This window comes from Saccopteryx bilineata, chromosome 9 (assembly GCF_036850765.1).
Source record: "Saccopteryx bilineata isolate mSacBil1 chromosome 9, mSacBil1_pri_phased_curated, whole genome shotgun sequence".
In the NCBI taxonomy this organism is placed as follows: Eukaryota; Metazoa; Chordata; class Mammalia; order Chiroptera; family Emballonuridae; genus Saccopteryx; species Saccopteryx bilineata.
The window spans coordinates 23,194,896-23,220,308 of NC_089498.1; the positions used below are offsets into that span (position 1 = coordinate 23,194,896).

At 38.8% G+C, this 25,413-nt stretch overlaps 1 protein-coding gene across 2 annotated transcripts in view; it reads left to right on the plus strand.

Annotated features, from left to right (window-relative positions):
- Positions 1-488: 488 nt before the first annotated feature.
- Positions 489-25,413, plus strand: part of HYDIN (HYDIN axonemal central pair apparatus protein) — a 365,754-nt gene continuing 340,829 nt past the window's right edge. For both annotated transcript variants that reach the window (XM_066243172.1, XM_066243173.1), the window contains exon 1: positions 489-529. The gene's annotated coding sequence lies outside the window, so the exon portion shown is untranslated. The remainder of the gene's footprint in view (positions 530-25,413) is intronic.

Consider the following 25,413-nt stretch of genomic DNA (forward strand, 5'->3'; position numbering starts at 1 on the left):
GGAAGATGGGGTAAATGCATATAGAAGTTATTCTCTTGGACTGTCTTGGACATCCAGCAACCTGGGTTCTGGCTCTGGCTCCTTTGGGAAGCTACAGTTACAGACCATCCTACTGGGTAAATGAATGAACTTTTGCGTATAACATAAGGGGGTTCATGGACTTCCGGAAGAGGTAAGGTAAAAGGATCCCAAGTTAAACATTACTGTAGAAATGAGAAGCCTTACAGCAACACAGGGAGACAAATGTTAAATGAGATTATGCATGAAGCACCCTTTAAGAACTAGGATTGGTGCCTTTGGGGAGAAACAGTTACCAGAGAATTCCTGAAAACCAAATTCTTTCCCACTAAGCAGCTGTTTGACCGTTGCTATGGACTCTTGCCTTCTCCAATCATCGCGCGGCTTACTGGGCTGTGAGCCCGTGGTTGTTGTGGCAACGCATGGCAACAGGTCCTGGACCCCGGCGCGGGAAGGAAGAGAGTCCGTAGCTTGGAGCCGCGGGGCAGGCATCCCCTAGATTGCAGTATCTGTGAGTTGGGCGCGGGATCAGACAGGAACAAGCACAGAACTGATATGGGGTGGGGGTGCACCTGGGTCCAACTGAGATCCTCGCAGTGATTATAGGGTCACAGGGTGAGGAGCAGGGGGACTGGCCGGGTGTCTCCTTGTGTTGCCACTCTTCGCTCCCCAAGTTTTCTAGACCCAAGCCTCCACCCCAGCCTCCCCTGGTTTCTCATTAAAACAGCAGAACTTCCGATTTTTGTTCTTGAGACTGGCCAGACAGACAGGTAGCTAGCGCCAGGCGTTGGACTGAATGGTAGGAAACGAGAGTTTCCCCTTGCTTCTAACTTCTAGCTATGAGGCCTTGGACTAATCATTTTTCTTATTTCCTCACCAAACAAATGGGTGCCACATTTCTCTTCCTTCTGTTCCCTCCCCTCTTCCTTCTCAAGATGACTGTGATGGTCAAATGCAATACTCGTGCACCCTCAGGTGCACTTTCCCTACATGGTCTCATTTCACAGCCCCAGGTCCTATGAAGTGACTATAACGATTAATCCACCTTCAGAGTTTAGCAACCTGGGTGCAGAAAGTGCCCCATGGTCAGTGCTAGTGAGTGACTGTATGATTCTTTTTTTAAATTAATTTATTGTGTTTACATAGATTCTAGTGTCCCCCGAATACATCCTCCCCTCCCCCATGTTCCCCAGTACATCTCCCTCTGTCCCCGTCCCCGTAATGCCCTCCCCCCTTCCCTCCAGATTTGCTTTTCTGCTCTCATCCCATCTTATCAGCCTATCATCCCCTTTTCCTCTGTCCACTTTCCTTCTGGATCCTTTGATCGCGCCTCTGTCTCTATTCCGCTCCTCAGTTCATATTGTTCGTCAGATTTCTCAGATGAGTGAGGTCATATATTTTTCTTTCTCTGCTTGGCTTATTTCACTTAACATAATAGTTTCCAGGTCCATCCATGTTGTCGCAAAAAATAGTATTTCCTTCTTTTTCATGGCCCCATAGTATTCCATTGTGTATAAGTACCACTGCTTTTTAATCCACTCGTCCACTGATGGACACTTGGGCTGTTTCCAGATCTTGGCTATTGTAAACAGTGCTGCCATAAACATGAGGGTGCATTTCTCCTTTTGATTCATGGATGTGGTGTTCTTGGGATATTTTCCCAAAAGTGGGATGGCTGGGTCAAAAGGCAGTTCAAATTTAAATTTTTTGAGGAATCTCCATACTGTTTTCCACAGTGGCTGCACCAGTCTGCATTCCCACCAGCAGTGCAGCAGGAGGGTTCCCTTTTCTCCACATCCTCGCCAGCACTTATTCTGTGTTGTTTTGTTGATGAGAGCCATTCTGACTGGTGTGAAGTGATATCTCATTGTGGTTTTAATTTGCATTTCTCTAATGATTAGTGATATTGAGCAGTTTTTCATATGCCTATTGGCCATCTGTATGTCCTCTTTGGAGAAGTGTCTATTCATTTCTTTTGCTCATTTTTGATTGGACTGTTTATGTTCCTGGTGTTGAATTTTACAAGTTCTTTATAAATTTTGGTTATTAACCCCTTATCAGACGTATTGTCGAATATGTTCTCCCATTGTGTGGTTTGCCTTTTTATTTTGTTCATATTGTCTTTAGCTGTACAAAAGCTTTTTAGTTTGATGTAGTCCCATTTGTTTATCCTGTCCTTTATTTCCCTTGCATGTGGAGATACATCAGCAAATACAGTGTGTCTGTAAAGTCATGATGCACTTTTGACTGGTCACAGGAAAGCAACAAAAGACGATAGAAATGTGAAATCTGCACCAAATAAAAGGAAAACCCTCCCAGTTTCTGTAGGATGATTTGACAGCATGTGCGCATGTGCAGATGATGACGTAACACCGTGTATACAGCAGAGCAGCCCACGGCCATGCCAGTCGAGATGTGGACAGTACAGAGGAAAGTTCAGCGTGTTCTGTGGCTTGCTAAATTCGAATCCGTGACCAAAGTGCAACGTGAATATTGGTGCGTTTATAATGAAGCGCCACCATATAGGAATAACATTACTTGATGGGATAAGCAGTTGAAAGAAACCGGCAGTTTGGTGGAGAGACCCTGTTCTGGTACCAGGCGTCCCCAAACTATGGCCCATGGGCCACATGCGGCCCCCTGAGGCCATTTATCTGGCCCCCGCTGCATTTCCAGAAGGGGCACCTCTTTCATTGGGGGTCAGTGAGAGGAGCACTGTATGTGGTGGCCCTCCAACGGTCTGAGGGATAGTGAACTGGCCCCCTGTGTAAAAAGTTTGGGGACCCCTAGGCCATCAGTCAGTGATGAGTCTGTAGAGGCTATATGGGATAGCTACCTAAGGAGCCCTAAAAAATATGTGTGTGAGCCCACATTGAACTGCATTGGAAAGGTATGAATCTGGGAGAGTTTTCTTTTTATCTGGTGTAGATTTCACATTTCTATCGTCTTTTGTTGCTTTCCTGTGACTGGTCAAAAGTGCACCATGACTTTACCGACACTGTATATTGCTGCGATTGATGTTGGAGAGCTTATTGCCTATGTTTTCCTCTAGGATGCTTATGGTTTTATGACTTACATTTAAGTCTTTTATCCATTTTGAGTTTATTTTTGTGAATGGTGGAAGTTGGTGGTCTAGTTTCATTTTTTTGCAGGTAGCTGTCCTGTTTTCCCAACACTATTTATTAAAGAGACTGTCTTTACTCCATTGTGTGCTATTATCACCTTTGTCAAATATCAATTGTTCATAAAGGTGTGGTTTATTTCTGGGTTCTCGGTTCTGTTCCATTGATCTATATGCCTGTTCTTATGCCAGTACCAAGCTGTTTTGAGTACAATGGCCTTGTAGTATAACTGACATCCGGAAGTGTGATATCACCCACTTTATTCTTCTTTTTCAAGATTGCTGAGGCTATTCATGTTCTTTTTTGGTTCCATATAAATTTTTGGAATATTTGTTCTATATCTTTGAAGTATGTCCTTGATATTTTAATAGGAATTGCATTGAATTTATAAATTGCTTTGGGTAATATGGACATTTTAATGATATTTATTCTTCCTAGCCATGAACACAGTATATGCTTCCACTTGTTTGTATCTTTCTTGATTTCTTTTATCAATGTTTTATAATTTTCTGAGTACAAGTCTTTAACCTCCTTGGTTAAATTTACTCCTAGGTATTTTTTTTTGTTGTTGTTGCAATAGTGAAGGGGATTATTTTCTTAATTTCTCTTTTAGACAGATTATTGTTGGTATATTAAAATGCCTTTGATTTCTGAGTATTAATTTTATATCCTGCCACCTTGCTGAATTCATTTATCAGGTCCAATAGTTTTTCGACTGTGACTTTAGGGTTTTCTATGTACAGTATCATATCATCAGCAAATAATGATAGTTTTACTTCTTCTTTCTCAATTTGGATGCTTTTTATTTCTTTTTCTTGCCTGATTGCTGTGGCTAGGACTTCCAGAACTATGTTGAATAAGAGTGGTGAAAGGGGGCACCCCTGCCTTGTTCATAATCTTAAGGGGATTACTTTTAACTTTTGTGCATTGAGTATGATGTTGGCTGTGGGCCTGTCATAAATGGCCTTTATCATGTTGAGGTATGTTCCCTGTATTCCCACTTTGCTGAGAGTTTTTATCATAAATAGGTGCTGGATTTAATCAAATGCTTTTTCTGCATCTATTGATATTATCATGTGGTTTTTGTCTTTCCCTTTTTTTTTTATCTTTCCTTTTGTTTATGTGATGAATCACATTGATTGATTTGCGAATGTTGTACCAGCCTTGCCTCCCCAAAATAAATTCCACTTGATCACGATGTATGATTTTTTTCATGTATTGCTGGATCCGGTTTGCTAATATTTTGTTGAGAATTTTAGCATCTAAATTCATCAGGGATATTGGCCTATAGTTTTCTTTCTTTGTACTGTATTGTAAACTTTGCCTGGTTTTGGAATCAGAATTATGCTTGCCTCGTAAAAGGAACTTGGTAGTTTTCGCTCCTCTTGAATTATTTGAAATAGCTTGAGAAGAATAGGAGTTAGTTCTTCTTTGAATGTTTGGTAGATGGCTGTATGTTTCTTTTTTTCTTTTTTTCTACAGCGATAGAGAGAGAGTCAGAGAGAGGGCTAGATAGGGACAGACAGGAACAGAGAGAGATGAGAAGCATCAATCATCAGTTTTTCGTTGTTGACACCTTAGTTGTTCATTGATTGCTTTCTCATATGTGCCTTGACCATGGGCCTTCAGCAGACCAAGTAATCCCTTGCTCGAGCCAGTGACCTTGGGTCCAAGCTGGTGAGCCTTGCTCATACCAGATGAGCTCGTGCTCAGGCTGGCGACCTCGGGGTCTCGAACCTGGGTCCTCCACATCCCATTCCAATGCTCTATCCACTGCGCCACCTCCTGGTCAGGCTGTATGATTCTTAACCACCACCTGTGCTGGCTACTCATGTCCTGGTCTCTGTGTGTGCTCACCTGTTTACCTTGCTCTTGCCTCTTCTGGACCTTGTCCTTTCCATTTCAGAGTACTTCAACCTGTATTTATTTCACTACAGGTTTTTTCCCACTCTCCTTTGCTTGACTCCTTAAAGCAATTGAGGTCCTACTTCATATCTAGTACTAATCTATGTTCTTTGCAGGAAAAAAACACTAAGACAGGATCTGTGACCTTGCTGATCTTATATAGTGGAGTCACGTTTTACTGTGTTAGGTTAAGAAGTCAGTGCAAAGGTCAAAGTTGAACGCAGTAAAAAATATCGCGGGAAAGTCTCTTAAATTCCCTAGGAGCAATCCAATTTAGAAATCGAACCATTGAAAAGCTTTAACTCTGGGAATATTTAAACACATTTCATAAAATTGTAATTTATGGACTTCCTACTTGTTGTCATAAATTAATAGAAGGATAAATTTATGAGTTCCATTTTGTCTTGGTTCTTCTAAATTGTGCTGTGGCAGTCATCTTATACTTGAGCTTCTTCTTTGAGAATGTTGAGGAGGCTGCCATTTGAGTGGCTACCTGGACATGACTCTTTACTTGGTGGGCTAATAAATCCTTAGGATCGTCTGTGGTCTCTCCAGTCTGCACTGTACTATCTGTCTGTTTTAGTACTGATGAAAATGATGCTAACCTTTTCATCATCTGTCTCATTCTACATACAGCCCACTGATTGGAAAGGCAAAGACAATCACCCAACTACTTTAAAGGTTATAATTGTTTTGTCTTTCAATTTAATTACATATGAATATAGTTGAAATTCCATCATCCCAACTGATGTAACTCTTTTGGGATCTTATTGTAGAGATTGTACCTGTCCTGAATAGGCATCCACACTTGGTATTATTAGTCTTTTAAAACTTTGTCTTTCTTATGGTAGAGTAATGATTATCACTTTGTTATAATTTACATTTGCCAGATTACTAGTGAGTTCAAGCAGTTTATATTCTATGACTATTGGTAATTGATTTCTGTGGATTGTCTATCTTTATCGTTGCTCAATTTAAATTTGACTGGTTTTTTTTTTTGTATTTATTTGTAGGAGTACTGTACATACCCTGGATAGTGATAATGTTATGCTATGTTGAAATGTTATTTAAGTTAATATTTTCTCCCAATATGTTCTTAGCTATTTTTAAAGTCAGGTTTATGATATATAATTTACATATTATAAAACTCACTCATTTGAAGTATAACATTCATGAGTTTTGGAAAATATAGTCATGTAACCACGTAAAAGTAAAGAATGATTACATTAGCTCAAATGGTTCCCAGGACCTGGCCTGTGGTGGCGCAGTGAATAAAGCGTCCACCTGGAATGCTGAGGTTGCTGGTTTGAAACCCTAGGCTTGACTGGTCAAGGCATATACTGCAAGCAATCATTGAACAACTAAAGTGGAGCAACTGTGAGTTGATACTTCTCGCTTCTCCACCCCTGTCCTCTCTCTGTAAAATTAATAAATAAAATCTTAAAAAAAAAAAGTGTTCCCTAGTACTAGTTGGAGTCAATCTCCTTTCCCCACTTTTAGCCCCTGTCTACCAATGATCTGATTTCTCTTTCTGTGTTTTCCAGAGTGCCATATAAATGGAGTCATAAACTGCCAGCACTTTTTGCCAGCACTTATTTTATTCAACACATTGCTTTTGAGATTTATCCATTTTGTTGCATGTAATAGTATTTTATTACTTATTATTGCTGTGTATTATTCAATTGAATGGATGTAAAGCCAGTTGGACATTTGGGCTACTTCTAATACTTGGTGATTATGGATAAGTCTGCCATAATAACTCACATACAGGTCTTTGTACAGCATATATATATATATATATATATATATATATATATATATATATTGATAAATATTTGGGAGTGGGATTGCTAGGTACTATGGTGAGTGTATGTTTAATTTTATAGGAAATTGTTAAAGTTTTCCAAAGTGACTACACCATTTTGCTTTTCCACTAGCATCGTAATGAGAGTTTTAGTTGTTCCATAGTTTTACCAGCAGGTGACAATTTTGTTAATTTTTGTTATTCTTGTAGACATGTAGTGGTATTTCATTCTGTTTTTAATTTGTATTTCTCTGATGACTAATGATATTGAACAATGCTTATTTGTTATTCTATCTCTTCTTTTGTGAAGTATCTGTTCATATTTTTGCCCATGTCTTATTCAGTTATCTTTTAAAGTAAATTTTTTTTAAACTTTGATGAAGTCTAATTTATCAATTTTTAATTTTATGGATTATGCTAAAACTTTTTGCCTAGTTCAGATAACACAGAATTTCTTCTAAAGTTTTATAGATTTAGGTTTTACATTTCATTTCACATTTTGTCTATGATTAAGCTTAGAATTGTTTGAGGAAGGCACAATAATACCTCTGCCTTGTGTATGAGAATGATTCATGCAATCACAAAGCAGAGGGGAAGTTATGTTATTAATTAGTGGTATTGTTTCACAAGCTTTGAAATAGTTTTGAAACTGTTTCTCCATGTTAGCAGCAAAAACATTTAGAACATAAAAATTCTCATCAAGTGGGAAGGAACCCACATAGCTGGTGAATATTGAAACCATGTTTGAACTGGTACACTTCAGGATCTATGCAGGGTAGAGATTCTTGACCCTAGGTATGTAGACCTTTAGATTTTATGTTAATGCCCATCTTTTCGGGGACAATGTTTATAGCTTTTGTCTGATTCTAGTGGCACTTGGACCTCCAAGGTTCAAGATCACTGGTTTAGGATGAACACATTTCAGAACGCAGGGGACTATAATACACTTGGTCATTAAAAGTAAAGAAGCAGCTGTTTTCTGACAGCATTCTCTTCTTCTCAACCGATTTTTTCCAAGATCTATTTTCTCCTTAACACCCAGAGGCACTTAGTGTTTAGCCGCTCTTCATATAAAATATCTTGCAAAGGAGATGAAGGCTTGAGATCAGGCAAAAACAATTAATTGTAAGATCATGGTTAATAGAACGGAAGTTGGGCAGAGAATGAGAAGTGAGGGATTGACATATCTCAAAATGTCTCTATTGCAACTTAGTTTGAAAAACTGCAGTCAGTCTTCTCATTTCTTTGAAGATTTAAAGTGCTTTAGTTCTCTGATTGTTTTTAAGGGTCAACACTCTTGTGATAGGGAAGAAGAGTGAGTTTTTAAAAAGTGTTCTATGTTTGATTGAAAGGCTTGTCAGAGTATATGATACTATTAAGGTGGTGCTTTTAATCTTGAAATGAATACCAAACGTGGTTGACTTTTAAGAAAAATTGATGTGAAATGATTAAAAAATTCTCTCTCTCTCTCTCTCTCTCTCACACACACACACACACACACACACACACACACACAAACACGAGAAATCTCTTGTAACTTCACTGGCAGTTCATGAATCTCTTGCATTTTATTTCTAAATCTCCGTGCTTTTCTAGGCTATTAAAATGTCCTGAACGTAAGGTTGCACTAATAACATTATGATATGACTGCATCTCTTATGTTTTTCTTTCTTTAAACTACTATTGTAAGCCCAAGTGAGAGAACAGGGCCTAATTCTATGTCTGTGCCTCTATGATGTTGATGCTAGTTTTTATAATAAACAATCCACCCACATAGACAGCAGTGGCTTTGAAAAATCCCTAATTATAATAAATTTCAAGGTTAAGCTATTTTTATTCATGCCTGAAAACAATTACCAATTCTTTAGGCTTTTAAAATAATAAGAATATGGTAAGCATATTTCAAAACCAGGAAGGCAGAAATTTGTATTTCTGAGAGCCAAAAAATTAGTCTTGCAATACTCTGGAATGTCATTGGTAATTAATTATAGGTGATGTATATTATATTAAATCTCAAAGATTTTAGCAGGAGGAGGGAAAAAGTGGGCCTTTTGCATTTCATTTCTGATACAATCCCTGTCACTCTCAGAGGGAATTAAAGTTTAATAAAAAGGAATAACAGTGGGATATAATCTAAAAATATTAATTAATAACTCCAGCTTCAGCAGAGTGAGATTCTGTAATAAATGGTAGACTGTCAGTTGCTAAATCATGAAATATTGCAGAGAGGGAAAAGGCAACATACTCTTTCACAAGATGGTTCTTTATATTAAAACTGTTAGTGGCAAGGAAATTCTGTACTTGTTAATCATTTGTGTTTTTACATCGATGTTTGTAATTACAATTAAACAGATGGTTCCTAAAAAGATAGTGTGTTCTTAGCAATTAAAACCATGGCAAGCAGCTTTTCCTCTTCCCCAACATACAATTAAACTGAATAGACTCACAGACCCTGTGGGTTCTTCAGAGGAAGTTTCTGTGCAGATTCAAGTAGATTAGTACTCTGTTCCCCATCCCTGTCATCTTGACCCCTGCGAACTGGGAGCCTTGCAGCTGGCAGAGGACTTCCAAACACAGGTTTTAGGAAGTAGTTACCCCTTCTCTGTTTTCTCCCCAAGTCCTGTTCTTTCTATAGGGGGATTAATAGAATACTTTTTTAAAAAAAATATGACGTTTGGGACAGTCTTTAACCATTGGATGTGTTGTATCTAATATGACTTTCTAAATTTGGGAGCTCAGCTAGCCCATGAAATTCCTTAAGGACACAGGTAAATTAATATATATGTATTTTTAATTCTTAAGACAACCAGTGTTGAGATGTTTGCTAGTAAAACGTTCTTTCATTTCAGAGTTTTTGTCTGAAAAATACAGAATTTACTTTGGGCTTTACGGAAACCAAATTCTCACCTTATTTACAATTCCAATTACATCAAATTAAGTTCAGAAGATTTTTCGACAAGGATGTAGCACCCCATAAAATAGTTTAACAGCTGATATATGACTTTGTGTCCAGTTGTGCCTCCCTTGAACCAGACCCTGGCAGTGTTAATGGGTCTCACCCAGAGAAGTAGAGTTGGAGCCCGTGGTGGTCTGTTCACAGATGAAACCTTGGAAATAAGTGTTTTGTTTACATGAACATAAATAGGCCAAAGTACACTTTCAATGATTTTTAGGTACAGGCTTTTGTGCCCACAAGTAAGCAGTTATTTGCTGGTGTAATTAACCATCTGCACCTTATTATGAGAGTGCAGCTGGCTAATTATGCCCAGCGCCATAGGGCAGGTTAAACTGCTCATCTGCATAAGAAGTGGATTTTGCAGCAAGGACATTGACCTTTACAAATGAATCCCTAAATTTAATCAGTTTGAGGTCACTACAGATTTTTTTTTTTTCCAGAAGTGAAATTTATATACAAGCAATGGTATTTCTATTTGTAAAGTAATTGATACAGCACCATGGCTCAGACTTACATTATTATGAGTCAGGGACAAATGAGATCCCTGATGAGTTCAAATTATTTGGGTTCCTCAATTTGGAAAATGGTACATCAATATGGATGTCCACGGACTCATGAATTTATGTGAACAACAACTTAGAACATCACTGAGAATCCAAATAGGGTACAATTGTGTATTAACCATTTCAAAACCATTTTCAGCAATAGTTTTACATTATTCTAGTGACTTATTAGATAGCTTGTTTGAGAAAATAGCAGAATACTGAAGAGTAGAATCTTAAATTTCAGTGTAGTCATTGCTAACTAAGTGTGAAGGAGGTCTACGAGGGTGGATCTTCCCATATTTGTCTAAAATTATCTTTAATTCACCCTACCTCTTGAAAGATATTTTTGCTGGTTATAGAATTAAAAGACAGCAATTGTTTTTTTTCCAGCACATTTGAATGCATTATTCCACCATCTCCTGGTTTCCATTATATTGAGAAATTAGCTCTCAATTTAATCATGGCTCCTTTTAAGATTTTTTTAATCTTTTAATCATTTTTATTTTCTTTGTTTTTTTCAGCCTCTCTAGGATGAATCTAAGAATGGATTTACCTGCCATCTATTTTTTGGGCTTAAATCTCTATGTGGTCCTTTTCAACATTTTAGTAAGATTTTCAGCTATTATTTTTTAGGTATTGCTTCTGACTCATCTCTCTTCTCTCACTCAAGGCTCTAACGATGTCAGGTCTCTGTCTTCCATGTCTCTTAACTTCACCTGTGTGTGTTTTCTGTTTCCTTTGTCATCTCATGGACTGAGCTGCATAAGTATTCTGACTTATGTTCTAGTTTAGTTATATTAGGTTTGGCTGTTTAAATATACTTTCTACTTGCCCAAGAAATTAAAAAAAAATTTTTTTTTAATTTATTGATATAAGAGAGAGAGAGGAATATCAATCTGTTCCTATATGTGCCCTGACTGAGGATCGAACCAGCAACCTCTGCATTTCAGGACGATGCTCTAGTCAACTGAACTATCCAGCTAAGGCCCAAGAAATATCTAAATTGAGTTACTGTATCTTTCATTGCTGTATTTTCTATTTGGATCTTTTCAAAATCTCCTCTACAGCTCCCCCGACAATATTTTGTTTAAAATTTTTTTCAAACCTAAAGAAAGCTTGAATTATAGTACCTAAATACCCTTTACTCAGAGTCATCAACTGATGTTCTGTCACATTTTTGCTTTATTTTTTCCTCCATTTTTTTTCTTGAAGCTTTTGAAAGTAAGCTTATGACTCAAAGAAGGGAGATATCATGACACTGCTCCTTTACATACATTAGCAGGTGTTTCCTAAGAATAAGAACATTTCTTTTTTTTTTTTTTTTTTTTTTTTTGTATTTTTCTGAAGTTGGAAACGGGAGGCAGTGAGACAGACTCCCGCATGCGCCCAACCGGGATCCACCCGGCATGCCCACCAGGGGGCGATGCTCTGCCCATCTGGGGCTTTGCTCTGTTGCAACCAGAGCCATTCTAGCGCCTAAGGCAGAGGCCATAGAGCCATCCTCAGCGCCTGGGCCAACTTTGCTCCAATGGAGCCTCGGCTGCGGGAGGGGAAGAGAGAGACAGAGAGGAAGGAGAGGGGGAGGGGTGGAGAAGCAAATGGGCTTCTCCTGTGTGCCCTGGCCAGGAATTGAACCTGGGACTCCTGCAAGCCAGGCACGCCTGCACGCTCTACCACTGAGCCAATCGGCCAGGGCTGAACATTTCTTAACATAACCAAATACTATTATTGCAGTTTAAATTTTCAAGTTGATACAGTATGATTTAAGGTGGACTCCATATTCCTATTTCCTCAGTTTTTCAATAATGTCACTTATAGAGATTTTGAAGTGTTTTATAAACCCAGCATCTAGTCGAGGATCACATGCTGCATTGTTAAACTTTTTAGTCTTTTGTGTAGAACAGTTAGTTCCCTTGACATTTTAGGGATTTTGTTCATTTTTATTTTTTAGGACATTGAAGTTTTTGGAGTCCAATTATTTTACAGAATTGCTGCATCATTTTTAAATTAAATATATTGGAGTGACATTGTTAATATCATTACATTGGTTTCAAGTATACGGTTCTAAGATTTTGTATATTGCTTGTATGCCCAACACCCAAAGCCAAATCTTCTGTCACTTTCTTAACCCCCTGTACCCTTTACTACTACTCTACCCCCCTTTCCTCTGGTATCTACCGTGCTGTTGTCTGTGTCTATGAGTTTTTGTTTGTTTTTCTTTCACTTTTTTTAGTTCATTTCTTTTTTTTAAATAATTTATTGTGTTTACATAGATTCTAGTGTCCCCTGAATACATCCTCCCCTCCCCCGTGTTCCCCAGGACATCTCCCTCTGTCCCCGTCCCTGTAATGCCCTCCCCCCTTCCCTCCAGATTTGCTTTTCTGCTCTCATCCCATCTTATCAGCCTATCATCCCCTTTTCCTCTGTCCACTTTCCTTCTGGATCCTTTGATCGCGCCTCTGTCTCTATTCCGCTCCTCAGTTCATATTGTTGGTCGATTCCTCAGATGAGTGAGGTCATATATTTTTCTTTCTCTGCTTGGCTTATTTCACTTAACATAATATCTAGTTTCCAGGTCCATCCATGTTGTCGCAAAAAATAGTATTTCCTTCTTTTTCATGGCCCCATAGTATTCCATTGTGTATAAGTACCACTGCTTTTTAATCCACTCGTCCACTGACGGACACTTGGGCTGTTTCCAGATCTTGGCTATTGTAAACAATGCTGCCATAAACATGGGGGTGCATTTCTCCTTTTGATTCATTGATGTGGTGTTCTTGGGATATATTCCCAAAAGTGGGATGGCTGGGTCAAAAGGCAGTTCAAATTTAAATTTTTTGAGGAATCTCCATACTGTTTTCCACAATGGCTGCACCAGTCTGCATTCCCACCAGCAGTGCAGGAGGGTTCCCTTTTTTCCACATCCTCACCAGCACTTATTCTGTGTTGTTTTGTTGATGAGCGCCATTCTGACTGGTGTGAGGTGATATCTCATTGTGGTTTTAATTTGTATTTCTCTAATGATTAGTGATGTTGACCAGTTTTTCATATGCCTATTGGCCATCTGTGTGTCCTCTTTTGAGAAGTGTCTATTCATTTCTTTTGCCCATTTTTTGATTGGACTGTTTATCTTCCTGGTGTTGAGTTTAACAAGTTCTTTATAAATTTTGGTTATTAACCCCTTATCAGACGTATCGTCGAATATGTTCTCCCATTGTGTGGTTTGCCTTTTTATTTTGTTCATATTGTCTTTAGCTGTGCAAAAGCTTTTTAGTTTGATGTAGTCCCATTTGTTTATCCTGTCCTTTATTTCCTTTGCGCGTGGAGAAAAATCAGCAAATATATTGCTGCGAGTGATGTCGGAGAGCTTATTGCCTATGTTTTCCTCTAGGATGCTTATGGTTTTATGACTTACATTTAAGTCTTATATCCATTTTGAGTTTATTTTTGTGAATGGTGTAAGTTGGTGGTCTAGTTTTATTTTTTTGCAGGTAGCTGTCCAATTTTCCCAACACTATTTGTTAGACTGTCTTTACTCCATTGTATGCTATTACCACCCTTGTCAAATATCAATTGTTCATAAGTTGCGGGTTTATTTTTAGGTTCTTTGTTCTGTTCCATTGATCTATATGCCTGTTGTTATGCCAATACCAAGCTGTTTTGAGTACAATGGCCTTGTAGTATAACTTGACATCCAGAAGTGTGATACCACCCACTTTATTCTTCTTTTTCAAGATTGCTGAGGCTATTCGTGTTCTTTTTTGGTTCCATATGAATTTTTGGAATATTTGTTCTATATCTTTGAAGTATGTCCTTGGTATTTTAATAGGAATTGCATTGAATTTATAAATTGCTTTGGGTAATATGGACATTTTAATGATGTTTATTCTTCCTAGCCATGAACACGGTATATGCTTCCACTTCTTTGTATCTTCCTTGATTTCTTTTATCAATGTTTTATAATTTTCTGAGTACAAGTCTTTAACCTCTTTGGTTAAATTTACTCCTAGGTATTTTATTTATTTTTTCTTGCAATAGTGAAGGGGATTGTTTTCTTTTCTTTTTTTTTTACAGAGGCAGAGCTAGACAGGGACAGACAGACAGGAACGGAGAGAGATGAGAAGCATCAATCATTAGTTTCTCGTTGCGCATTGCGACTTCTTAGTTGTTCATTGATTGCTTTCTCATATGTGCCTTGACCGGGGGCCTTCCGCAGACCGAGTAACCCCTTGCTGGAGCCAGCGACCTTGGGTTCAAGCCAGTGAGCTTTTTGCTCAAACCAGATGAGCCCGCACTCAAGCTGGCGACCTTGGGGTCTCGAACCTGGGTCCTTCCGCATCCCAGTTCGACGCTGTATCTACTGCGCCACCGCCTGGTCAGGCGGGATTGTTTTCTTAATTTCTCTTTTAGACAGATCATTGTTGGTGTGTAAAAATGCCTCTGATTTCTGAGTGTTAATTTTATATCCTGCCTCCTTGCTGAGTTCATTTATCAGGTCCAGTAGTTTTTTGACTGCGACTTTAGGGTTTTCTATATACAGTGTCATATCATCAGCAAATAATGATAGTTTTACTTCTTCTTTCTCAATTTGGATGCCTTTTATTTCTTCTTCTTGTCTAATTGCTGTGGGTAGGACTTCCAAAACTATGTTGAATAAGAGTGGTGAAAGGGGGCACCCCTGCCTTGTTTCTGATCTTAAAGAGATTGCTTTTAACTTTTGCGCATGAGTATGATGTTGGCTGTGGGCCTGTCATAGATGGCCTTTTTCATGTTGAGGTATGTTCTCTGTATTCCCACTTTGCTGAGAGTTTTGATCATAAATAGGTGCTGGATTTAATCAAATGCTTTTTCTGCATCTATTGATATTATCATGTGTTTTTTGTTCTTTTGTTTATGTGATGAATCACTTTGATTGATTTGCGGATATTGTACCAGCCTTGCCTCCCCAAAATAAATCCCACTTGATCATGATGTATGATTTTTTTCATGTATTGCTGGATCCGGTTTGCTAATATTTTGTTGAGAATTTTAACATCTAAATTCATCAGGGATATTGGCCTATAGTTTTCTTTCTTTGTGTTATCTTTGCCCGGTTTTAGAGTCAGAATTAGGTTCACCTCATAAAAGGAGCTTGGAAGTTTTTCTTCCTCTTGAATTTTTTGAAATAGCTTGAGAAGAATAGGAGTTAGTTCTTCTTTGAATGTTTGGTAGAATTTGCCTGTGAAGCCATCTGGCCCAGGGCTTTTGTTTGTTGGGAGTTTTTTGATAACTGTCGATCTCATTTGTTATAATCGGTCTGTTTAGGTTTTCTGATTCTTCCAGATTGATTTTTGAAAGATTATATTTTTTAATGAATTTTTCCATTTCACCTAGGTTGTCTAATTTTTTGGCATACAGTTCTTCATAGTATTTTCTTAACAGTTTTTTTGTATTTCTGCTGTGTCCGTAGTTACTTCTTCACCCTCATATCTAATTTTATTTATTTGATTTCTTTCTCTTTTTTTCTTGGTGAATCTGGCTAAAGGTTCATGATCTTGTTTAACTTTTCAAAGAACCAGCTCCTGGTTTCATTGATCCTCTATATTATTTTTTTAGTCTCTATGTCATTTATTTCTGCTCTGATCTTTATTATTTCCTTTCTTCTACTTCCTCTAGGCTTTACTTGCTGTTCCTTTTTTAGTTCTTTTAGTTGCAGGATTAAGTTGTTTATTTGAGCTTTTTCTAGCTTCTTAAGGTATGCCTGTAGTGCTATGAACTTCCCTCTCATTACTGCTTTTGCTGTGTCCCACAGATTTTGAGTTGTTATATGCTCATTTTCATTTGTTTCAAGAAAACTTTATTTCTTCCTCAATCTCATTGTTGACCCAGTCGTTGTTTAATAACATGCTATTTAGTTTCCAAGTGTTTGAGTGTTTTTCAGTTTTTGTATTATAGTTGATTTCTAGTTTCATGCCATTGTGGTCAGAGAAGATGCTTGATATGGTTTCAGTCTTCTTAAATTTGTTGAGACTTGTTTTATGCCCTAATATGTAGTTTATCATAGAGAATGTACCATGCACACTTGAGAATAATGTATATTCTGCTGCTTTAGGGGGGAAGGTTTTGAAGATATCTATTAAATCCAGTTGATCTAGTGTGTCCCTTAATTCTGCTGTTTCTTTGTTAATTTTCTTTCTTGAGGATCTATCCATTGATTTTAGTGGGGTATTGAAATACCCCTACTATTATAGTATTGCTGTTGATCCTTCCCTTTATGTTCATCAAAATCTGCTATATATATTTATGTGCTGCTATATTAGGTGCATAGATATTTATAATGGTTATCTGTTCCTGTTGGATTGCTCTTTTTATCATTATGTAGTGACCTTCTTTATTTCTTACTGTAGTCTTTGTTTTAAAGTCTATTTTGTCAGATATAAGTATTGCTACCCCAGCTTGTTTTTTCATTTCCATTTGCATGAAATCTATTTTTCCATATTTTTACTTTCGGTCTATGTGTATCTTTTGTTTTGAGTTGAGTTTCCTGTAGACAGCATATGTATGGGTCCTGTTTTTTTATCCATTCAGCTACCCTATGTCTTTTGATTGGAGCATTTAATTCATTTACATTTAAGGTTATTATTGATATGTAGTTGTTTATTGCCATTTTTTCTTTAAATCTATATTCCTTTATATATATAATATATATATAATATATATTATATTATATTACTATATATATATATTTTTCCCCCCCTCACTTTGTTCTGTCTACAGCAGGCCCCTTAACATTTCTTGCAGCATTTGTTTGGTTGTGATGAATTCATTGAGTTTTTTTGTTTTGTCTGGGGAGCTTTTTATTTCTCCATCAATTTTAAACAATAGTCTTGCTGGATAAAGAAGTCTTGGTTGTAGGTTCTTGTTCTGCATTACTTTGAATATTTTTTGCCAATCCCTTCTGGCCTCAAGTGTTTCTGTTGAGAAGTCAGATGTCATCCTTATGGGGGCTCCTTTGTAGGCAATTGACTGTTTTTCTCTTACAGCTTTTGATATTCTTTGTTTATCTCTTAGCTTTGGTATTTTGATTATGATATGTCTTGGAGTGGGTCTCTTTGAGTTTTTTTTTTAATGGGGTTCTCTCTGCTTCTTGAACTTATGTGACTCTTTCCTGCATCAGTTTAGGGAAATTTGCAGCCATAATTTCTTTTTATTTTTTTATTTTTTATTTTTTATTTTTTTACAGAGACAGAGAGAGAGTCAGAGAGAAGGATAGACAGACAGGAACAGAGAGATGAGGAGCATCAATCATCAGTTTTTCGTTGAGACACCTTAGTTGTTCACTGATTGTTTTCTCATATGTGCCTTGACCATGGGCCTTCAGCAGACCAAGTAACCCCTTGCTTGAGCCAGCGACCTTGGGTACAAGCTGGTGAGCTTTTGCTCAAACCAGATGAGCCCACGCTCAAGCTGGTGATCTCGGGGTCTCAAACCTGGGTCCTCGGCATCCCAGACCGACGCTCTATCCACTGTGCCACTGCCTGGTCAGGCCATAATTTCTTCAAAGAGCTTCTCTAGTCCTTGTTCTTTCTCTTCTTCAGGAACCTTTATTATGTGGATATTGTTTCTCTTCATGTTGTCACAGAGCTCTCTTAGAGTTTCCTCAGACTTTTTGATCCTCTTTTCTTTTTGCTTTTCTGCTTCTATGTTTTCACTTATCTTGTTCTCTCAGTTACTGATTTGATCCTCTGCTTCATCCAGTGTGCTTTTAATTCCTTCTAGTATAGTCTTCATTTCTGATATTGTGTTTGTCATTTCTGTCTGGTTCTTCTTTATGGTTTCCATATCCTTTTTGATGCTTACAATTTCTTTATTGAGGTGTTCATTAAGTCCATCCATTGTAGCTTTGAGATCCTTAAGCATCCTAACAATCATTATTTTATACTCTGCATCTGGTAATTTGATTATTTTTTATTCATCCAGGATTTTTTCTGAAGACTTATCTTGTTGGAGCAGATGACTTATGCTTCTCCGCCTACCCATTATTCTCTGTATGACTTATAGGGTTCTTCTAGTTGTGATCTCCTTACTTAGTAGAGCCACTTTGAAGTCTTGATTTGTTTGTTTTCTTCTCAGTTTTCTTAACTTGGTGGTAATTTTGTTTACTGATCTCAACAGGGGACTTATTTGTAACTGTATACAGGAATGGGGTGGGTGTAACCTGAGACTCTGAAGTCTTTTTTTTTTTTTTGTATTTTTCTGAAGTTGGAAATGGGGAGGCAGTCAGACAGACTCCCGCATGCGCCTGACCAGGATCCACCCAGCACGCCCACCAGGGGGCGATGCTCTGTCCATCCAGGGTGTCGCTTTGTCTCGACCAGAGCCACTCTAGCACCTGGGGCAGAGGCCAAGGAGCCATCCCCAGCGCCCGGGCCATCTTTTGCTCCAATGGAGCCTCAGCTGCGGGAGGGGAAGAGAGAGACAGAGAGGAAGGAGAAGGGGAGGGGTGGAGAAGCAGATGGGCGCCTCTCCTGTGTGCCCTGGCCGGGAATCGAACCTGGGACTTTTGCACGCCAGGCCAACGCTCTACCACTTAGCCAACCAGCCAGGGCCAGACTCTGAAGTCTTGATCTGCCAGCTTCTCTCAGGGGACAGTGTGCTTTCTCCACTTCAGTAGGGGGAAGTGTATCTCAGATTTCCATAGAGACCTGAGTTACTGCTCCTCCTCCCCACTTCCTATTTTCAGCTGTGTCTTGTTGCGCTGATTGGAGCTGGAGAGCTTTCTGGAGGTGTATCACCCATAACCACTTTAGGTTTGTGCTGTGTGGAGGGATCAACATCTCCCCCAGCTATGGCTGCCTCCGCACTGGATGAGTCAGCTTCTCAGGTCATCTTATGCATTCCTCTGCCCCTGACTGTCTGTCTCTCTCTCCCCACTTTCCTTTTGGAAGACAAGCCAGCCCTCTCAGCACACCTCATTCCCAGGTCCCCAGGCAAGTGGCTGTGAGTGATATTTTCTGCTCTTCTCCTTGTAATGAGAGCCCTTCTGGGTCTCAGCCTCACCCCCCCTTCACTCCTGGAAGCAAGAGAGCTCCCACTGTGCCCCACACTCCCTACTAGGCTCGGTGTGTCTTCTTCTTTGCTCCTTGGTTTTTGAGACCTGTTCTTGTAGTCCGAAGTAAGTTTTTCATGCTGATTGTTCCTAAATTAATTTGTAATCCAGTTTGGTGGTGTGAGCCAGGAGTCTATGCATCTGCCTACTCCACTGCCATCTTGGTATCCTCTGTTTGTTTCTTTTACAGTATTTGTTCATTTTTTTGCTTTCAGTTTTATATCCCACATATGAGTGAAATAATATTGTTCTTGGCTTTTTCTGTCTGATTTATTTTGCTTAGCATGATATTTTCAAGATCCATCCATGTTGTTGCAAATGACAGTGTTTTGTCTTTTCATATAACTGAGTCATATTCCATTGTATGAGCGTACCATATCTTTATCTAATCATCATCTATAGAAAAATTTGAAAATATCTATCTTTTTTTCATAGATTCCTGTGACTTGAAATATTGTGTTTGTATTTTAGTACTTTAATCATACATAGTACACATAGTTGTTTTGTAGTCTGAATTTAATTTCACCTATATGAAGACTTTGATTGTCTTTCTGCTATCTGCTAATTTTGTTCATGATGTCTTGCCTTCTTGTGTGTCTGGTGAGATGATGTCTTCCTCTGTAGGAGATTTGCATTTGCTTCTGCCAGGCAACTCAGAATTTGTTAGTCTGGGACTACCCAAGCTCATGGTTTGAAGCTCTCTAGGTGATTTAAGCAGTACGTATTTGGGCTGCAAATTTGAGTCAGAAGTGGCCCCAGCTTTGGGGTGTTTCCCCTTTCTTTTTCTTTTTATTCTCTTTTTCTGCTTAGCACCATAAGTTTAACTATGGCTTTCTGGGGATGCTGATGCAGTAATCAGTTTTAATCTTGTGTCCCAACCTTAAGTGAAGCGGTCTCTCATTGTACTTCTCATTTTGAATTTATCATTGACTTCTATCATTGCCCACCAAGGCTACCACAACCAAAGCTCAAAGTTTTTTTGGATTAGCAAATGTACTGCTCACAAAAATTGGGGGATATTTTATAGCTTCATATTCATTTTTAAATTATCCCCTAATTTTTGTGAGCAGTACTTGAAGTGGCTATGGCTTTCTAGTGCTTTGCTTACTTCTCTGGCATTTCACTTTCTTTAGATTTTGGTCTAGTTATTGTTTGTTATCCTGACAGCTCTTTAATACTTTTAAGGAGATAAAATTTTATTTTTGGTTGAGAAAATTTTTCATCTAGAGCTCTTCATTGTGTCCTCATGAATGGTTGGCTCAGCTGTTACCTGACATTACTAGAAATGGAAGTCCTCTTTCATTTTAGGAAAAATTTTATTGTTGTTATAATTAGTGATATAACATGGATACAGATATTTTTTATACTTTTAATGGGACTCGATCTGGCCATGCCATATGAAAGCAATGCACTAAGAATTTCCCAGTCAATATTTATGTGTGATAACTGAAAGAAGAAAAAATGGCCCTGTTACATGCCAGACAACTCAAGTATAATGGTGTAGTACATAACCAATCTCTATAATTTGTTTTCATTATTGAATTCTGTTATGACAGCCATCCAATATGAATTACATTTGACACTTTAATAAAAGGCAGACAGGCAGCATTTAACAAGTAGCTGCTGGTGAGAATGTATGAGACAGTGATCAGTGTTGAAAGCACTCAGCTAAGCAGGGTCAAGCTAGCTTGCTGTTCACCTGCTTCTGGGAATTGCCACATCCCTAATGGCCGGTGGAGATTGATGAAAGCTCTGGTCCCTTTCTCCAAGAATGTCAATTGGAGTCATGGGAGGGTCAGTCAATGAGCACATCCACATTTGCCCTTATTTGTATGGATGTCTTTATTCAAGGGATTCCAAACATTTTCTGTGAAAGGAAACCTGATTCCCAGGCATTGTTTTTGTCAGAAGGATCTTCTTAACAACCAAGATAACTTTTAAATAATGTTTGCAGACAGTGCTTAAGTTGTTAATAATTGGGGGGAAAATGCATGTTAAAATCATCGGTTTTCTGCCCTGGCCGGTTGGCTCAGCGGTTGAGCGTCGGCCTAGCGTGCGGAGGACCCGGGTTCGATTCCCGGCCAGGGCACACAGGAGAAGCTCACATTTGCTTCTCCACCCCTCCGCCGCGCCTTCCTCTCTGTCTTTCTCTTCCCCTCCCGCAGCCAAGGCTCCATTGGAGCAAAGATGGCCCGGGCGCTGGGGATGGCTCTGTGGCCTCTGCCCCAGGCGCTAGAGTGGCTCTGGTCGCAACATGGCGACGCCCAGGATGGGCAGAGCATCGCCCCCTGGTGGGCAGAGCCTCGCCCCTGGTGGGCGTGCCGGGTGAATCCCGGTCGGGCGCATGCGGGAGTCTGTCTGACTGTCTCTCCCTGTTTCCAGCTTCAGAAAAATGAAAAAAAAAAAAAAAAAAATCATCGGTTTTCTGTAAAGGGGTTTCTCTATAAACCTCTGTAGATTTTCATCTTCAAAATCTGAAAATAAAGTATTTCCAGTTCTTTCTTTTAGACTCACACACTCTGGATGATTCCGAATGTTTGGATCCATGTGAGCTTCTGCAGAGACCTTGCTATATGCTAGTTATATTCAAATGTGGACTTGCCAAGAGCAGAATAATTTGTACATTGAATTATCCATCCTGGGTCACCTAATCCAAATAGCCAATAAGTTTTGTGATTTCCAGATTTTTAGGCATCTTGATGTTACACTTGATGGTACAAATGAATTAGTTTATACATCATATATAAGATGTATAAACATATTCTTTCCTGTTATAATAGAAGTGAGGCATTTTCAATTTGCTTTGGAAATAGCAACTCACTCCATGGCACTGTAGTAATTTGCAGATCTTCCTAGTAAACTCCTGGAGTAAAATTTAGGTAAATGTATGATTTCTATAATAAATATAGTAACTATCATTAGAGAGTTCTAGATTTTTTTTTTTTTTTCATTTTTCTGAAGCTGGAAATGGGGAGAGACAGACAGACTCCTGCATGTGCCCGACCCGGATCCATCCAGCACGCCCACCAGGGGGCAATGCTCTGCCCATCTGGGGCGTCACTCTGTCGCAATCAGAGCCATTTTAGCGCCTGAGGCAGAGGCCATGGAGCCATCCTCAGTGCCCGGGCCATCTTTGTTCCAATGGAGCCTTGGCTGTGGGAGGGGAAGAGAGAGACAGAGAGGAAGGAGGGGGGCGGGGTGGAGAAGCAAATGGCACTTCTCCTATGTGCCCTGGCCGGGAATCGAACCCGGGTCCCCTGCACGCCAGGCCGATGCTCTACCACTGAGCCAACCGGCCAGGGCCTAGAGAGTTCTAGATTTCAAGTGACAGAAACTTACTTCAAACTTCAGTACAGCTTAATTGAAACAGGGATGGCATTAGTCTATTTAGTTAGATCATTAAGATGGCTCATAGAATCAAATGATGAGCCGTAGATAGCAGAGTCTCAAAAGTTCAGAATTGCTTTCAATACCACTCTGATTCACTTATATTAGTCTTTTTTCCCTCCTATCATCCATCCATCCTGCTCACATTTTTGCTTGCATCTCCTTGGCTTTGTTCTGCAGAAAGCCTTCTCCATGTCATGAAGAAGATGGCTGCCAGTAGCTTTAAATTCATTTCAGCCCAGCAAGTCCAAAGGAAAAACTTCTCTTTCCTAAAGTCTAGCTGTCATTTGTGGGAAGAGTTCTGATTGGCATTATTAGGGTCATAAGCTCCCACCCAAGACCAATCAGAGCATAAGAGAATACGATACTCTGATTGGCCAGATCTGCCCAGTGGTGATTCAGATAATAAGAACAAGTTCTCTGCCCTAATGACCATTATAAGTATAAAAAGACAATATACTGAAAGGTAGTTTATTATTTTATGTGTTTACTTAAATAAGAACAATAAAAGAGGTACAAAAAACCATATGATAAAGAGTATTAAATATTAATGAAAAATATTAAATAATACCTGACAAAAAACAATGAAACTGTTATTTAAGATATTTCCATATTGCTTCTTTTTTTTTTTTTTGTGGTAGAGACAGAGAGAGTCAGAGGGAGGGACAGAGAGGGACAGACAGACAGGAAGGGAAAGAGAGATAAGAAACATCAATTCTTTGTTGCTGTTCCTTAGATGTTCATTGATTGATTTCTCATATGTGTCTTGACTGGGGGGGCTACAGTAGACTGAGTGACCCCTTGCTTGAGCCAGCAACCTTGGGCTCAAGCTGGTGAGCCTTGCTCAAACCTAATGAGCCCACGCTCAAGCTGGCAACCTTGGAGTCTCAAACCTGAGTCCTCCGCATCCCAGTCCAACACTCTATCCACTGTGCCACCGCCTGGTCAGGCTCCATATTGCTTCTTGATTGTCATCTTCACTTGCAAATTTTTCACCTATGGATGGAATAAAATAGACGCTTAGAATACGCAGATGAATGTCAAAAAAGAGTAAGGAATATAAATTTGTGATTTCCACATTGGGTGGCTGCCCGGGTACTTACCTTAGAACCCTGATTACAAGTGCTATTTTAAGAACCAGTTCACCAAACTCAACAAAAAATTAGGTATCCTTTCTGCTGAACTGGTGCAAACCAGGTGAATCCCACTACTGGATCCGCCTACTCCTTCTGGACAGGGCTGTGGGTTCTTACAGGAAGGAGGAGTAATGGGGGCAGGGGGAATTACACTAGGCCACCAAAAGAAGACCTTTACAAGAGTAATGTGTTCCAAAGGGTTAAAAGCTGTTAAAGAGTGTTCTTGAGTGTTATGCATTTTTGAATTCAAGTATGATAAAATAGATTTAAGAAAACTAAACCCATTTACTAAACCCATTATAGGCATATAAGAAGATATTTTCTCATGTCAGAAAATTACACAGATTAGAAGAATTGATGCAGCATCCTAGAGGAAAGTTCAATTGAATTAGGGATTGTTGGGTTAGGAAAATATATTAATATATCCCCAATTTTTCTTTGCTTAGATTTCTTCCACAAAGGAGTCACTAAGAAATGGTAAGCTACAGCTTTAAAAAAGGTTTTTTTTTTTTATATTTTAATTTTTACTAAGCTGAAAAGAGGGAGCCATTATATCTGTTATTGATAGTAAAATATGAATAAGCCCTCATTGATTTGCTGGCTGGATCCAAAATAAGGAATTTTAGTTATCTATGAATGATGATTTTACTATCTTTTTTCATTGCAGCACATTAATAAATAGGCATTTGCTTATGAATTTGTTGCATATAAACTTGCTGCAATGAAATAACATGAATTACTTAACATTTATAAGAAGCTTATAAAATAGATTACCTTGAGTGATGTGTGTGTGTGTGTGTGAATTGAGGCAAATTCTCCAAATGAACATTCATCATGAGTAATAGCTGTAGAAGCAAAGACATTCTCACTGTGTGTTACAGTGAGCCTACTGGTCCTTAGACATTAGTGACAGAGTCAACGGCATATAAATGAGAACTTACTATATTTTAGTAAGGCAAGCATAGATTCAAAATAGCTTGTCTGCCACATTTAAATTAGCATATTTGACAAAGTGCGCAAGACCATCAAAAACTGCTTTTGCAAGTAAAGGCCTGAATGGCTCTCAAGTCATTCATGCTATGTTAATTCATTACAAATAATAGATGGACTGCAATTATTTATAAGGAATTCACTTTGTCAAAAGACTGGCCACAGTATATAGCTCAGATGACACTTGTATCAAGGAACATTAATTGGTTCAAATAACTCAAAATTTCTTGGCTAGATCTAAAGGCTCAAATGATGTAATCAGAACTCAGTCTCTTGGCACTGCATTTTATTTATGTGGCTTCATTCTTAGATAACCTCTCCCCCCATTTGAGCAAGAAGTCTGCCGGCCTCCTCATATCCCATTTCTTAGCAACCTCAATAGGAAGAAAGCATGCTACTTTTTCAGCAGTTCCAATGAAGTCGTAATTAAGCTTCTTTGGCTCTGGTTGGTTGCCTTGGGTC